This window comes from Acinonyx jubatus, chromosome B4, assembly GCF_027475565.1.
Source record: "Acinonyx jubatus isolate Ajub_Pintada_27869175 chromosome B4, VMU_Ajub_asm_v1.0, whole genome shotgun sequence".
NCBI classification, from domain to species: Eukaryota; Metazoa; Chordata; class Mammalia; order Carnivora; family Felidae; genus Acinonyx; species Acinonyx jubatus.
In genome coordinates, this window is record NC_069387.1 from 56,553,347 (window position 1) to 56,571,728 (window position 18,382).

General features: G+C 38.5%; 1 protein-coding gene across 25 annotated transcripts in view; it reads right to left on the minus strand.

Annotated features, from left to right (window-relative positions):
• Positions 1 to 18,382, minus strand: part of SOX5 (SRY-box transcription factor 5) — a 1,008,244-nt gene that overhangs the window by 820,004 nt on the left and 169,858 nt on the right. For 17 of the 25 annotated variants that reach the window (XM_053225987.1, XM_027035741.2, XM_027035743.2 and 14 more), the window contains one exon: positions 4,413 to 4,489. The gene's annotated coding sequence lies outside the window, so the exon portion shown is untranslated. Of the gene's footprint in view, positions 1 to 4,412; positions 4,490 to 9,780; positions 9,826 to 18,382 lie in introns of all 25 variants that reach the window. The other 8 variants (XM_053225993.1, XM_053226003.1, XM_027035739.2 and 5 more) reach the window with 1 other exon arrangement.

Below are 18,382 nucleotides of genomic sequence, written 5' to 3' on the forward strand. Positions count from 1 at the left end.
TGAACTGAACACGGAGCAGTGACAATTCACTTTAATCTTAAGTCATCAGTCACTTGTGTCATAAGATTTGGTCACTTTAGTCATAAGATTTTGGTTAAAAAGGTTATCCATTCATGAGGAAGAGTATTAAAACCTGAGAAGGTTTTTGCTTGTTTGAAAGAGACAAAACGTGGCACAGAAAATCCATCTTCAATTACCACGCTTATTCTCTAAAACTATCTGGCATCCAAGGTGCCTGGGTGTTTCAGTAAGTTAAGCGTCCAACTCTTGATTTCAGCTCAGGTCATGATCTCGGGGTTGTGGGATTGAGTCCCGCGTGGGGCTCCACACTGAGCATGGAGCCTGCTTAATATTGTTTCTCTCTGCCCTACTCGTACTCTCTATCCTCTCTCTCCCCAAAAGAAAAATAAATAAATAAAAATAAAAAATAAAAATATCTGGCAACCACGGAATTCTTTTCCATTTTTGAGGAGTATTTTGATTCACTTATGAAGAAAAACTCCTTTTGTGCTCAGTGATGCAACTTAATATCCCAGGCTAACTCCTTCTTGTCAAAAAATTGAGAATCCATGTAAAAGTAAGGCATAACGATGACTGTTATCTTGACAATTGCTATGTTACTGCCCACATTATTAAAAGCTTTTCTTGTAACCAATATTAATGTAAAGTACGTAATCACTATGTCGGTATTTTTAAAGTATCCCTATTTTCCAATGATTGACCTATATTTTCTACCAATTCTCCTAAGATTTTTCAATTAAAAATAATTTTAAGGAAATAACTGACTTTGCCAACACGTTCCAAAATAAAATTGAGTGTAAAAACAAACAAAAAAGGCAAATCAACAGGTAGTTTGGGCCAATTATCAAATAATCACCAATTATTTTCATAGACCTGATTCATATTTTTCTGAGTAATAATATTTCAGTGTTTTTTTTTAATTTGTGTATAGTTGACACACAATGTTAGTTTCAGGTATACAGTTGGGTGACTGGACAAGTTTATACATTATGCTATGCTCACTACAAGGGTAGCTGACATCTATCCCATTGCATCACTATTACAGAATCATTGACTATATTCCTTATGCTGTGCCTTTTATTCCTTGATTAATACTTCTTTTAATTAAACTGACCAAATTGAAGGGACTTAGGATGCACATAAATGCAGGTCCCAAGAGCAATAAAAGTTATCGACCAAATATTGGAAAACTTTTTTTTTCCTAATAGAAGTCTCCCAATGTGGCCTATTTAAAGTTCTTATCTTGAATAAAAGATTTTGCCTCAGATCTCACAATGTGAGATTGAGCCCCATAGTCAGGCTACATGTTGAGCGTGGAGTCTGTTTAGGATTCTCTCCCTCACCTTCTCTCTCTCTCTCCCTTTCTCCCCCTTCCCTATTCATGCTCTCTCTCCAAAAAAAAAAAAAAAAGAGAGAGAGAAATTTTTGCTCTTTTTCCTTATACAAAACAATAGTTACAGAACCACCTTCAGGGTGAACCACTCATTTCTACTTTAGCTAACAAGAAAATACAACTTCTTTATCGTTGTTAATTTGATATTATCAAACAAGTAGTTATAGATTATACTCATTTTGTGTCTTTATTCAGGAAACAATCAAAGTAAAAGCTTATTTTCCTTAGACAGCTATGGATATCAATACTGTTTTTTGTTTGTTCCAGAAGGCATAGATTCAAGTATTACTTTTTAGAGTTTCTTAACCTAGAATCCATGTATTGTTAGGAAATCTATAGGTTTCTGTAATTATACGTAAAGTTTCATGTGTATATTCCCATTGTGTTTTTTTTTTTCTGGCAGTAATTTATTTATTTATTTATTTATTTTTTGCTACCTACCATCCATATGCCCTCATTCTGTTACAAGTACCCCACTTCCCTCTGGGAGGCAATCCTAGTGCCTAGTCCATGGAAAGTGATAAAGCTGACTCTATCTCTTGCTCCAAGAGAGGTGTGCAGGATTAGTCTGTGATTTAATCAAAACCAATTAGCACAAAGAGACTTTTGATAAGGCTTCCGGGAAAGAGGCTCTCTTTTTCCAGTTTGATCTGAATAAAGCCCAAGGGGATGCTAATACTCAGCAATGCCATTGCCACCATCTTGCTCGCAAATGAAGCCAAGACTGATGCTGTATTAGTGGAAGCAAAGAAATGGAGAGAAGCTGAGTCCTACTTACATTATTTTAATACATAAGTTAGCTCTATGCCTAGACTTCCCATATTTTAGTAAACAACACACAGACATGCATGCACATTCATACCTCTTTCTCCCCAACATACGCAGAGCTGACTTCTTCCTTCTTCAGCTTAACTGCTACTGGCTTTCTCTGACCTATGCTATCTAATAAGAATTCCACTCTCAGTATCTTTACATCTGTCCATCCTACCTGTCTCCTTACATGTGCTCAAAATCATATGCTATATGCAATATCTTAATTCAATGCACAGGAATTTGGCCAGTTTTCCAGCCCTTTTCTGTCAAACTATACAAAGTACAGGATTATCTTGTAATTTGGGGCAGGGGGGATAGGAGGGAGGAAAACAGACTTTAAAAACTGAAGATTCAAATAAAGGTCATATTGTAAATTTCACCAATGATGGACCAAATTGAAATTTTTATTAGACATATATGAGAAAACATATTTCAGTTAGGCAAATTATCTTTAGCATAGATTAGGAACAAAGGATTTTTATGCATTTTAATCTGCATTCCAACCAGACTTAGCTGACATAATTATGGGGCCCCTAAAAGTACCAGTTAGGGTTTAGAAGCACGCCACTTCTTTTGAACTGGCTCTATAAATGCCAAGAGTGAGTATTTCAGATTAAATGAATAGATTAATAAACATCTTTGGAATATCCATCATTAAGGTTGATTTATGTTCTATTGCCAGCAATAATTCAAGGAAATGCCATGCTATTCAAAAAATATTTCATGCCGTTCTCCCCATTTTGCCAATGATATGACAACATGTAAGTATGACAGTATCTATATTCTTTCGTTGTACTAACTATACTCAAAAGCCGATAGAAATTAAACCACTTTAAGTTTACATGGGCATCAGCACAAGAACCACTCATATTTATAACTCTGATGAATGGCCTTTCATTTATAAATTTATAGTGTATCCATAATTTCTTTAGGGAACCAAAATGCTCATTCAAAAAATTGCCACAACATTTATCTATGCAAAGATGATGGATATGGTTTACAAAATTAAATGCTTTTAAAAATTAAAATCATATTGCAAAAAAAAAAAAGGACAGGTTTTTTTCTTGGGGTTCTCACATTTTAAAATGATCACAACTGCATTCTCAGCACTTATAATGCTTAATCTAGATAGCGTATTAATATATGTATTAAATACTTCCATATATATTGTCGCTAGTGTTGTGCAGCATCAGTGTGAACTACTGGACATCAAGTACTCATAAATTTATTTTATTTTCTAATTCTATTCTACTACATTAAGCTATAAAATATATAAGGTATAATTAGAATGTAATATTTTATATGTATATTACTGCATTTGCTGTACTTATTTCCTCAGGACCACTCCGAGCATACTGCATGGTGTACTGTAAGCATGGACCATTATAAAGTATAATTTAAATAAAATACGAATTTGCCAAATATCAACATCCTATTTTTTATACTTGTTATTTAAGTTTATCTTTATTTATTTTGGGGAGAGACATAGAAAACAAGCAGGGGATGAATAGAGAGAGAGGGAGACAGAATTCCAAGCTTGCTCCATGCTGTCAGCAAAGAGCCCAATGCAGGGCTCAAACTCACGAACCAAGAGATCATGACCTGAGCCAAAAGTCAAGAGTCAAATGCTTAACCAACTGAGCCACCCAGGCGCCCCAATAGGGCATCCTATTTTATCCCAGTATAGACTTTGTTCAATTGGAAAAATCAGTTAAGTAGAAGAAAATGAAAGGTAAAAATTATCGCTAAAGTAACCAGTAAAAAGCAAAGTATCAACATGACAATTGTGAAGAAGAAATGCACACTGCTGTTATGTATGATGTGTTCTGGTGACATTCCTATTCTCCCTTCATTTCTCTCACATACTATCATAAGTAGGAAATGCACACAAATCTCAGTGCTATGTTGTTGGTTTTATTTCTGAAGTAGTTTTGCTTTTTAAAGATCTATCCTACTATTAAAGAATATATAAAACGATTGAACCTGAGTTTACTTATTTGATAGTCATATGCACAACTATCTCCAAATTGGTAACTTTATCATTAGCTCACCCAGTCAAAAAAAAAAAAAATGTGTTCCAAATGCTTGCAAAATTCATACGCAAAATATTTCTTACATATTGCACTCTATTTTGCTTAAAACTAACATAATGTTAAAAAAATAATAAAAGAAAGAGTTTACATACCCCAGTGGATCGCTAGCTCCTTCTGGACAGGAACTTATTTATCATCATCTTTGGGTTACCAGTGGCCGGCACAGCACCTAAGATATAAGGCATCCCCCATAAATGTGTTTGAATTAATTCAATGATAAAGTGCTGACCAGAATCCATTTGGAAGGAATGAATTCAATGACATAACCATTCTATACATTAATCCTCTTCCTCTGTATCCTACATTATTAAAATAGCAGTGCACGTTCTTATACATTTGAATGACAACTTTATTCTGAAAATCATTCTCAAGAATAACTGCTTTTAAATTATTATTATATACTCTTACTGTCCTTTGGGTTTGGTGAAGGCAATAAAGTGTTTGAAATCATGTACTTTTGAGTTAGGCGGACATAGATTTAAATCCTGTTTCCACCATCATTTTATTTACATGGTTTATATCTTATTTACAATGCTTAGCATACTGCCTGATACATAGGATGCCCTCAATAAATGATAACTACTATTTGCATTCATGACTCTTTCCCTCCCTCCTTTTCTGTGTGGTGAAGAATGACCTTATCCAAGGAAAGATCTGGCTTTGTCTTTGGCTACAGAGAGGTGATCTCTAGGGCCTCCATGTGTCATATCTGGCAGGAGTGTCTTTGCTTGTGTCTTTGGCCACACAACAAACAGTGTGATTTTGGATGGGGGATTGGGGCCATGCAGTATCAGTTTTGCCTCTAGAAGGAACTGGAGATTAAAGGTATCAACCCATAGTGACATCCGGGAAGGGCTGGAGACTAAAGGTCAACAACTTGGGCAATATGTAATTGCATCCCAATAAAAACTCTGGATGCCAAAGTCTCAAGTGAGCTTGCCTAGTTGACAATGCATGCTGTCACAATGATACTAGAAAAGTAATGCCTCCTGACTCTATCAGGAGAGCTCACTGAAAGCTCTGTGGTTGGTTCTGCAGGCCTCAAACTCAGACTCAGTCTCAGCCTTTTACTTACCAGCTTGAGGCTCGGCCTTACATACTTTTTCCCCTGGCAGATTTTAATGTATAGCCTTTCCCTGTAGTAAACTACAACTATGAGTATCATCTGTTTTAGTGAATACTTCTAGCAAATTGTCAAACTTGAAGGTGGTTTTAGAAACGTCTGAAACTTGGGAGTTGGTGTCAGAGTATGTGGAGAAATGTGTTTGTAGTTGACCGAGTTTGTAATTGACTAATCATACGGCTGGTTAAACTCTTGTACCTTCCTTATTTAAATCTAGAAATTCCCCAAACTTTGAAAGATATTTTACTTTACCACTCAAGTTACCTTAACAGAACTCTCACTATTAAAAATCACTTTGAAGTGATAGTGTTTATGTATAGATAATATGGCCTTGTCTTATTTTTTTCGTTGCTCACAAACAATAAAAACCACCCCCACCTCCACACTCCCAGTAATAAATGCAGAAGCATGTTTTGTTGGTTTTGTTTTGTTTTGGTAATGTGAATGGTAGTAATATTCAGAAGTGAATGAGTCACAAACAAGTAAAATTTCTAAAAATTAGTAATAGTTGATCTGTCAAGGTCAGATGTTAGAAAATTAACTTCATCAAAAGATGTGCTAGTTTTCAAACAAAATATTAATTAAATCACACTTTCATTTGTGCTTTTACTAAATGCTTACACTGCACTCTGCAAGAGGCTGTTCACAATCTTGTTGTTGGTAGTTTTTTGTTTTTTGGGGTTTTTTAAGGTTATAAATACAAATTTGGTAAGCAGAATTTAAGATGCCCCTCCCAAATCCTCCCAATTGGGGAACATGCTCTGCATAGTCCCGAGATATGTGAATATGACAGATTTGACTCTCATGAATAGGTTATATTACATAACACAATAGACTTTAAAGCAGTGGGGTTATCTGGGTGGACCTAACCTTTTAAATCTTGATCTAAAGGGCAAAGACAGAGAAAGATGCAGATTTGATGCATAAAGAGGATTCAATACACCATTGCTGGCTTCAGGATGGCGGGAGCACCTACAGAGCCCCCAGGGAAGCTATGGACCACCCCTGATAGCCAGCATGGAAATAGGGACCACAGTCCTACAACCAGAAAGAGCCGAGTTCTATCAACAAGAATGAGTTTGGAGGCAAATTTCTGTTTCCCCAAGAATGTGGAGATAATGAGAACTCAACCAGGCTAACCTTGATTTCAGCCTGTGGTTCTCTGAGCAGAGAGAGCCATGCCATGCTGGAGTCCTGACCTAGAGAACTCTGAGCTAGAAAATGGTCACTGTTTTAAGCCACAAAGTTTTTGCTAATTTGACACACACCAATAAAAGCTAATAAACACAAGAACAAAACTGCATATGTTTGACTGACCTCTGTTCAGAATTTCACTCTGAAAATAGGGACACTTATGTGCTAAGATTCATTCACCATGTAGCCCCTAGTTTACCATAGCCAATACTGAAAATTCATAAACCCACTCTGAACAAGAAATACAGACAAGATACTATGCCATAAGCTATACACTGAATATTTGTGTCCTCCAAAATTCCTATGTTAAAACCTAATGCCCAATGTAACAGTATTAGGAGGTGGGGCCTTCAGTTCATGAGGGTGGAGCCCTTATGAATGGGATTCCTGCTCTTATCAAAGAGAGCCCACAGAGCTTCCTACTCCTTTCTACCATGTGAGGTTACTGCAAAAAGATGGCCATTTAGAAAATGGGCTCTCTCCAGACACAATGTGCTGATGGCTTGATTATGGGCTTCCCAGTTACCATAACTGTGAGAAATAAACTTCTGTTGTTTATAAGCCACTCACTTTATGGTATTTTATCATATTAGCTAAGACTAAGTATGGACTAAGAATGGAATGTTTTTATTGCCCATAAACAGATAATATGGAAACCTCAACTCTCTCTCTCCTATATGGAAGGTGTTCAAAAAGTAACTTGAATATGCTGTGAATTATCTCTTGATTTTCTTGAGCCATCTTAAGGGGGGGGAACAGGCAGTGCTCAAGCCTTCTTGAGACATACATGGGAAACGACCATATGCTCATTGCAGAATGACAAACTCTCTATGTATCTAGAAAGAGGTTGGAGGTCACTTAAGAGGAATCTCCCGAGAGTCTTCATAGAACCTACTGCCACAGCTGCTCCCTGTCTCATTCTCTTTTCATTCATTACTACAATGCTGCCATATTATTTTTAATAAAACACAAATCTTATCATGTGGTTTCCCCCACTCAAAATAACCAACTGTGATGGCCCTCAAGATAAATTTATTCATCCACTTATATGCTAACTATTTAAGTGTGTACAATATGCCAGGTTCTGGGCTAGGTGATAGGGACATGATGGTAAGTATGACAGACAAGGTCCTGCTCTTCACTGAGCTCTGCTCTTTCAAAAATATACTTCCTGTCTTATTCATAAAAGACTGTTTTTTAAATGTTTTTTTTTTTAATTTTTGAGGGGGGGCAGAGTGTGAGTGAGGTAGGGGCAGAGAGAGAGGGAGACACAGAATCCGAAGCAGGCTCCAGGCTCTGAGCTGTCAGCACAGAGTCCGACACAGGGCTCGAACTCACCAACTGTGAGATCATGACCTGAGCTCAAGTCCAACACTTAAGCAAATCAGTCACCCAGGCGCCCCCTATTTTTAAAAATGTTTTAATGTTTATTTACTTTTGAGAGAGCGCCCACCCGTAAGCGGGGGAGGGCAGAGAGATAGGGGGACAGAGGATGCAAAGCAGCCTCTGTGCTGACAGCAGAGAGCCCTATGCAGGGCTCGAATTCACAAACCATGAGATCATGAGCCAAAGTTGAATGCTTAACCAACTGAGCTACCTATGTGCCTGGCTATAATTAGTATTTAATCCTTAACTTGGGTTTCACTCCTCTGGGAAGTCCTCTTTGACAATTTTAGGCAAATTGGGCACCCCTTCTCTGTGTTCCCATAAAATACTGTTCCTAACCATATAATAACATTGACTATATTGTAATAAAATTGCATGAGATTACATATCTGAATCCTCCATAAGCAGAATATAGGGAGAAAATTCAAGAAGTGTATACATTCCAAATTCCTAGAGTCAATAAGAGATTATGAATGAGTAGTGCCCCTTGAGAGGAGCTAACCCTGGATCTACTTCCTTCTGTAGGATGGGATATACAATATATATACACAATGGAGAGAGTATCCTAACTTGAGAGTAAGAACTAATCTGGGAGGCTAGCTCCCAGAATGAGAGCCTGTGCTAGCCTACACATCTTACATTACGTTATGCTGTGATGATAATTCCTCCTGACCCTATATACCCTCTGTCTCAATTATGAGCTCCTGGAGGTCTGGCCCTTTGAAGACTCCAGTATGCAAGCTGGGAGGTCAGCTACTATCTAGCACAAAGAGGCTATTAATCAGCTTACCTAGTGAGACAACAATCTTGAATGACAGAATTTGAGAGTGAAAAGTTGTTTCAAGTTTTCTAAAACATTCCCTGTGAGAAAACACAAGCAAAATGTGGATCCTAACAGACAGAGCCAATATAGGAACTCTCATGTACTTAGGGAGGAAGGGGAAAAGAAGTCTAGGGCAAGGAGAGATGCAGAGCTCAGAGACAAGGGCCAGGCTTTCTGCACATCTTGTTACTTAACCTATAAGGAGGTGGGGCAGGAGAATGTCAGCTGGATAAAAGGAATCCGAGGGCCTATGGGCTAACAGTTCTCTTTCATGGACGTCACTTGTTGGGGAGAGGATGGAGGAGGTCAGAGGCCTCTCAGAGGATCCCTGTTGTATGTCTTGTACCCACCTAACCTGCGAAGGAGAAATAAAACACTGGGGAAGGAAGGTTCCCAGGCAGACTGAGTTAAAATGGGCTATTCTTCACAGGTTGTGTGCATGTACAAAGGACCTGACAACTTCTGTGTTCTGCTCCATCTTCTCCATTCCCAACATGCTCCCCTACACACACAAACACACACAAACGTGACACAGAGGAAGACTGAGAAAGCCCTGAGATGAGAAAAGGAAGAAAGACTTCAAGGTAATGGTAGGTCAGTAGCAGCTGCTCCAGTTCAAAATCTAAGTGGGGCTAACTACACCATCAAGAACAGAAGCCTCTACTGATAGAGACAGTATCAGAGAGCAGATACCAGGAAGGATACAGAGGACATCCCCAGGGCCAGCAGCCTTAGATATCGTGCTCCACACTCCCGTGTCAACCACAATGATTGATACATAAACCCCTCAAGATGGTTTTGTTAGTGTGGACAGGGGAGGGGCAGCAGGAAAGTGAGGTTTGTGAGGCACCTAGAAGGGCACAAAATGTAAGGAGCCATCCCCCTCAGGGTCATGCAAGCACAGGGCTGCCACCAGAGAGGGAAGCCTCCTTACATTTTACACCCAAGGTGCCTCTCTCACCCCAGCCTAGTCCTGGGTCTGGACGGGGAAATAGAGAAACAAACAGCAAGAGATGATTTGATAGCAAAGACACTGAGTTATTTTGTGTTCTATTGCATTTATTTTTAGTGCCTGTCAATCTGCCCAGTAGGGTAGGGACTCCAGAATAAGAATGCATTACAGAAACAGCTCCATTTTCTTTGTATATTAGAGTATAAGTGGATAAATTGTGAATCTATTAGATGTGTCTCAAAAATTATTATAATGTTTAATCAGATTTCTCTATGTAAATTACCCAAATCACTATAAAAATCATTTTTTCTCTATACTTTTATACATTCTCTAAGCATATCATGTGCCTGTTAAATCACATGCTACCTCACTCAACACTGAAACAAAATCAAGAACATCAATTTCTTAAGCGCCAATAAAAAGATGGCCACTTTACTCCCCTGCCAGCCTACAGCATATTTCCTAGCATCCTCTTGTGAAGTCTGCCAAAAAGACACATGATCTAAAATCTTAAATTGCTATAAATCTGAGATACTATGGCAATTTGCCTAATTTAAGCCATTAAGACACGTGTCGTGGTTCCTTCCACAAATTTCAAGAATGTTCACATGTTCTATTTAATAACTCCATAGGTAGCAGTATTATGTAGGAAACTGCTGCTAGGACCTGCAGGTTTTACCTTTGTTCTCTACCAAGTAGCTGAGTGTTCTTGGATAAGTCACTTATTCTTTCAGGGTATTATATTCATCACACTAAAAGGCTAACCTAAACAACTTCCAAAGGCCCACCTGCTCTTCTAACATTTCTACTTCAAGGAGGCAGTATCTTCTAATGTTATTGCTCAAAAAATTTATTTTCATGAGGCAGTAGTACAGAAACACACACAAAGTGAAACTGTAAAAACAGGATCATTTCCACACTGCATTCTGTAGGTGAGGAAAATTTGTTTACTAGGGTAATGACAAAACTGTGCCTGGAACCCAGGGCTGCTCTTTACCAGCTTGGTGCTCTTCCTGGTGATTTCTAATCCTTTTGGAAAGGCCATTAGGGCTGAGAGTGCCGGCTCTGAAGCCAGCCTGCTAGGTTTACATTCCTGTTCTCACTCATCAGCTGTGTGATCCTCGCCTCAGTTTCCATGTCTACAAGATACGAGGAATAACACCAACTGCAAAGGGCTGTTGTGAGGAGTAAAATAATGAGTACAAAGCAAACGCATAGGACCCTTCCTGGCAGCCAGTAAGTACTTAGCAAATGTTGGTCTTTATTACTACTCTGATGGCACATGTGGACAATACAGAGACCAAAACATTTTGTGTGTACACAGAAGAGAACATAAAAGGCTTGCTAATAAATACCACTGGAGATTTACTCATCTAAAAAGTCCATTCCTTACTCTCCTAAGCACACCATATAGATAGCAGAAAGGAAATTTTTGTCAGGACTAGAGATAAAAAAAATGTGAAGTCATTTACCAGCAGAGTTTTAGGGAGGAACCCTAGCTTCCCACCTTCACTTTATCATTAGTAACTGGATTCTGGAAAGCTAGACCATGTCTCCAAGTCTCAGTTTCCTTCTTGGAACTTTTCCTATCCAAGGATACTTCTGGAGGTTTCTCAGACGTCATTCATAATTGAGGTCAAAAAGGAGATTCCATATATTAATTTTAATTAGTCTCATTAAGTGAACAATATATAATCTTTAATTACCAAATCTTTTGTTTCCTTGTTTCACATCAGATTTCCTGCCATTATTAATTTAGGCATGATTATAGGAAAACATGCATAATTTGCAATTCAAACAGTCTTTAATCTTAAAAGGATTTCCATGGGTGGAAGAAATGGTGAACAAGTGCCCCAGCTCTGTCCCTTGCATGGCCCACCACTTGCGCAAGGGATCTCAACTCATAAAGGAGGAGCAGCGCTGTATGGCTTTAAAATGACTTCATTCCCATATTTACATATTTTTAATAGGGCTATGATGAATCTCCTTCCGCTTGACTCCTATTTTGAGCTGTGATATTTTAATCTCCATTCTTGCTGCAACTTAGCAGATGAATGTGCAGTGTGACAGAGCTCAGAGGAAATAGTATAAATAAAGCAAAGTGGAGCTATGACATCTCACATTTTATAGCTTTTTTATTGTAGCCGAAGCATAAACAGAGCACAGCTGTGTTATACTTACCGCTGTGAGCACTCCCTCAATCCGCACCCCCTATTGCTTTTAAAAAGACAGTGCTCTTATTCAGAAAGCTATGGATGTGGGTAGCATGGCCCCACCAGGGCAGCCTCTACCCCAGACCTCTCCATTTAATGTGTTTCTCCTCTTATAGATGTAGATTTGTCAGGTTCTGTATCATTTGTCCAACTGAAAACCAATATGCCAACCGCAGCCCAGACGGTACTGCAGCAAAAGTGCACTGCTCTCACCGAGTGGAAGACAACACCACAACCAAAACTATAATTTTCACTCCTTCTCAACACACACATTGCACCCAAATAATGTCCAAACACTCTCTTAATAGAAGACACACAACTAGCTGGAAGTATTCAAAATAGTGCACTCTCTTAACGAGAAGCCCCTTCTAAAATGAAGAAGTTATACTTCTCACTTTCACGTTAATTCTTAGTCATGTTTGGGTGAAAGTTGGAAATGCCAAGAGGGTGAAACAGAGCGAGAGCTAAAAGAGTGGCACTGAGATGAGCAAAATAATTTCACTTGCTGAGACAGTCATCAGAGTTTATAATTTTCCAGGCTTGTTACATACTTCAATAAACCTGAAGAAGACACAGTAAACCAAGCAGCGAGCACATCCCACACTCTGACAAATAAGAAATTATGTATACACAGGGTCCAGGACAAGCACCTGATCTAAGCAAAGCCAATCAGAGTCCTTCCCTGAGATATTTTATTTAAGTAGGATGGAAAAAGCAGCAAGCTATGAAATTCCTGAGCTGGCATCCATGGAGACATTCCTCCCCTAGGGAGAAATCTCTATTGCAGCAAGAAAGAGTAAAGTTGCTATCTAAAGTGACAGGGAGACAAGGCAAAGGGATCAAACCCTGAAAGAGGAGGACTCCATGGTCCCAACTTCTCCCTAGGCCAGTCCTCAGAAGCCATTCCTGCCTTCCCCCAATTTGGTACTTGCCTTCTTTGTATTCCTTTACCCAACACATTTCAGCTTTTTCTTTTAAGCCACCTCAAATCAGGTTTCATAAATAAATAAATAAATAAATAAATAAATAAATAAATAAAAAGCCTAACTATTACACCTTCTAGCAGAGACACACTTTTTCAGTTGGCTTAGGATTTTTTTCTTCTTTTTTCAAATACCACCACACTCTTTGTGGGAAGGAGGGAAAACCCTCTGGGCTTGCAAAGGAATGTGTAATGAAAATTCAGACACATGCATCCAAGTGAAAAGAATATAGGGGCATAGTAGCCTATACACCAGCGAAGTGAACTGAAAGACAGGAAGATTGATTTGCATCATCATTAACATGGAAGGAGAAAAGCACAAGAACACAATAACCGCAAGAACCACCTCCATTGACAAACATAATTGTTTCGAAACAACAGGCCCAACTGGGCTAACACAGGGGCAAAGTTGGTACCCCAAGCTTCTCAGCTATCTATCCGCCCAAAGTTGCTCTTCTGCCAAGCTCATTGTTTACCAAGCTGCCAGCCCAGCCCAGGGATCTGATTAGCAATTTGCACTTTTGTGAGAGGATTAACAGAATTCCTTTGTTTTGATGTCGGATTATCAAACTGCATCTTTAAAGAGGTGTGACCTCATCCAGATTCATAAGCCTGCTCCCTTGAGAATGACTTGAATTTTACTCTACTTGCGCAACATATAATTTCATAAAGGAGTTACTGTCAAAACATGGTACTCAATTCTTGATGTGTGCGAAGAAGCACATTTGTAATGTAAATAACCTCAGAAGTTTTGTGATATTTTAAAATAACCCATCTGGTGGGAAAACAAGGATTTTCAACCCATTTGGTTCCAGCACTGTAAATTAGTGTGCATCTAGCTCATAGAACCCAGAGATAAACCCCATTCCCAAACAGAGACTCATGATGCTTTTCTTTTCAAGGGCAAGCATTTTTAATTGTCCCATTCTCTTGAAATATTTTGAAAAAGGAAAGCAGAATGAGCAAAAGAATACACTGAGGAAAACCAAAGAATTCAATGGCTAAGTTCAACACGATGATGATATCAGACTGTTTATAGTGCATGGTCTGTGTGTCCAGCTTTACCTAAATAAAGATGAAGGAAGAAAAAACAACTCAGGTTTATATTTCATTGACTAATAGGCAACTAATCAGAAAGAGAGTCTTGGAAATTTCCACCAAAGTTGGGCACAAGTAAAACTTTCAAAGGGGGCATGTGCAGGGTGGTATGCAACAGACTGAGAAAATTAGTCTGCAGACTTTGCACTGGTGTGATTTTTACTTGAGGTGGCCATCTCAGATAGAAGGCACAAGAACAGTCCGGGCTGTGAAAGGCATGCATTCCTGGTGTGAGAACTGTATCTTGGGAAGTACAGAAATGCTCATTCAGCTACAAATAGCAAAAGGGCAGTCTGGCCACAACAAATGCTCAAAAAGCCAGACACTGCTGCAGATGAAACGGCAGCTTTAGTTGTTGACAAACTAAAAATCAAAACAAACAAGCAACCAGAACATCCTGTCTCATAAAGAGGAAGTATAATTAAATGTGTCTATTTTTAATATTAATACAGATTGTTACCCAAGGTTGATAGATTGGGAATGTTTCTTTCAGTTAGGCAGGCCCTGATAAATCAGGTGAAAGGTATGTTTCTCTGTACATATGTATGTTTGTAAGTACAATGCATATACACATGGCTATTAAATCGATGGTTCTTTTTTAATTAATTAATTTATTTAGAGAGTGAGAGAGAAACAGAGCACAGGAGCAGGGGAGGGGCAGAGAGAGGGAAACAGAAAGTCCCAAGCAGGCTCCACACTGTCAGCTCAGAGCCCAACATGGGGCTCGAACTTATGAGCCATTAGATCATGACCTGAGCCGAAGTCGGACACTTAACCAACTGAGCCACCCAGGTGCCCCTGAATCCCTTTTAAACTGCTTTCTCTTATATTTGAAAATAGCCCTTCTACATGGATTATTTGCTAGTTTTGCCTTACTAACTAAATTGGAAGTATCCTTTAAAGGTGGATCATGGAGTGCCTGGGTGGCTCAGTCAGTTGAGCATCTGACTTCAGCTCAGGTCAGGATCTCACAGTTGGTTGGTAAGTTTGAGCCTCACATGGGGCTCTGTACTGACAGCTCAGAGCCTGGAGCCTGCTTCAGATTCTGTGTCTCCCTCTCTCTGTGCCCTTCCGCCACTCATGCCCGCCTGCGCTCTCTCTCGCTCTCTCTCAAAAATCAATAAACATTAAAAAAAATTTTTTTAAGTGGATCGTGTCTCTTAAGAGCCTCATCCAGTGGCCTGCATACAGTTTGGTGTTCAATAAAAGTTGGATAAATAAATTCAAAAGACTTGTAGTTAATTAAACAAATACGTCAGGGAGAGTGGGAGGAAAAAAATAATTTAGTAAGAATTTGACTTTAACCACAAAGCTGCCTATATGGAATTCAAGAAGAAAACAATGTGCATTATTTATACTTTCTGTAACCATAAATATAGAACACCAGCCAAAATCAACCTTGAATTACTCATTTAGTCAACATATATCTGTAGAATGTCTCCATTTGCTAGGAACTAACTTGGGTTCCAGAGATAGAGCGGTAAACAAAACTAACCACCTCCTTGCCCTCGTAGAGCTAACATTCTACTTGGGGAGAAAAAAAAAAAAAAAGATAAATGAATTGATAGTATGCTATGTTAGAAAAGGTCTAAGGACAAAAATTAAAGGGGTGATAGAAAGTGTTTAGGGAAGTGCTAGATAAAGTTTTAGAGGAGAAGGAAGGGCCTCACTGAGAAGGTGCCATTTGAGTCAAGACCTGAAGGAAGGACTGGTATGACTAATTCGGTAATGGAGCAAGAGCATTATAGGTAGAGGAAACCTTGTAGAACGCAAAAGCCTTAAGAAGGGTGGTGCCCAGCCTGTTAGAGAAAGACCAATGGGCAGTATGGTTACTGCAGAGTGAGTGAGAGGAGGAGAAGCAGAAGGTGAACTCAGCAAACAGAAGGATAGGGGCTGACTCTGCTCCACGAGGGTCGCGGTTAAGGACTCCCCTGAGGAAGGAAGCCATTGCAGGGTCTGGAGCAGAGAAGGACAGAATATGACTAATCTGATTTACACTGTAAAGGATCACCCTGGCTGCCATATGAAAACTGACTGAAGGGGAACAAAGGCAGGAGTCCAGTTAGAAGCCTACAGCCACAAGCGGAAATGATGGTGGCTTGGACCAGACTGGAAATAGTGGAGATGAGGAAAGGGTCCTCAGAGCTTGGAAATATGTTGAAGGTCATGCTGACAGAGTTTTGCCAAGGGATTAGGTGGAGTATAAGTGAAAGATAGGAGTGGAGGATGATGAAAGTTTTGGGGTCTGAGCAATGAGAAGAATGGATTTTCCTTTACCTGGGTCAAGGAAAGACTTCCAGGGAAACAGGTGTGAAGGGCACATCCAGGGCTCATGTAGATGTGCAGTGTGGAGTTGCCAAGGAGCCATTCCGGCATGTGTGTGTGGAGTTCAGGAGAGAGGTCACAATGTAACAGAAACTTATATTTCCCAAACAACATTCTTCCTAGCTCTGAACACTACAAGCAATTGTTTGTGAATGAGTCTTTATTTAAAAGGACAGAATTTGCAGGGTCTAACATAATGGCCTTTTAAAAAGTACAGAAATCCGTATTCAGACATTTGCCTTTAATAGAAACAATTTCTTAAAGATCATACACTGATAAATCATAGGCAGTTAAATTCATGCTGTCAATGCACATAATGAATGCTAAAGGAATAGCCTAAGTTTGGTCATCTGACCTGATAGGTCTGGAGATCAGATAATTCAGAACAAATATTTAGCACCATCCCTGGATGTATATGTTTCACATTTTTCCAGGAATGGAAAGGAAACTTACATGCTCATGCTTCTGAAGGTCTGTTGATGATACCTCATACTGAGCACATGTTTCAGCTTCAAGATTTATGTAAAATTTTAAAAATAAACTTAAAAGATTAAATGTTTTAAAGTTCTTAATTATATGACTTGACCTTTAAATCACTATGTAAAAATGACTTTGAGAACTGTATATTAATTACATCATAGTCATTATCATCATCACCATCATAGCTATCTTTTCTTAAGCTCTACTACATCCCAGGCCTTGTGTATGACTTTTATAATACTACATATCAGACTCTGTGTGCTCTATGTATTAAATCATTTAATATTAACCCCACATTATTCATAAATATTTGTTACACTCAAGCCAAATGTCTCATGAAAGAACTTTATACAGAAATGTCTTCTATTTCATTGTGAAATCAAAAACAACAGTGAAGAATAAAATGTACATAAATATGGGGAATTGGAAGCAATTGAGAAAGTTCTACTCCTGGGTACTTGTCATGTAAGTGGGAAATGTCCATCTGAACAATAATCCTATACTAAATGTCCTCTACCAAATTAAATGCCCTATTCCAGTGAAACATCATCCATGACAATGAATTGACAATAATTTGAGTTGCTGGTTAATAAAAATTAATATAGCACTTGTAGAAATAAAAAGTAATCTAAAACTATTGGCCTTTAGTAAAGAGCAAAATTACTGTACAAAATATTGAAAAGGAAAAAAGTTACATTTCTAAAAATCCAACCAATCTAATCAAGTATTTATGATATGTATCTGGATGTCCAGAAACAAATTAAAATAGAAAATATACTTCCACAGTCTTAGTATTTCTTCCAAATCCTATATCCACTCAAGTTGGCAGGACATAATCAGTGGTTTATTTGGATATTGTCCACAGTTGTAAATGAGCATCATCGTTTCTGTGTTTTGGCAATGGACCATGTAAATGATTATACTGCTATATATTTAATGTAGTAGATATAAAACATGGCACAAAGTAAAAGTACCAAGTTTAGAAAACCATCTCATCAAATAACTTCCCTAAATTCCTCAACGTAAGTAGCCTGCAGACGGTAGGGTTGCCAAATGTAGCATCTCCATTAACACAATCACTCAAGTAACTTTCCATTTCTTCTATCACTTTCACCCCATATCCCAACCCTCTAGATCCCGTTTATAAAAAGGAGTGAAGAGTGACATAAAGTGTGCCTCCTGGCCAGCACAGAGTCAGATGTGGGTTCCATGGCCGATCTAGCACCCCCTCTACAAATCCGGAAGGAAATCTACTGAAACACACAGGAGAGAAGACACACACGCTTCTTTGACATCTTTCATGTTCGTGAAAGCCGACTATAATTTTCTTAGAATATTAAAGTGCCATATTTTTACTGTCATTTTAAACTAAAAAGAAAAGTAGGGCTAAAATACATAATCAGTAAAATAGTTAAGTAGGCAAATTTTATTTCTCCAAATCTTACATCTTCTTTGACAACAAGCTTCTTTTTCTTCTGCCACTTCT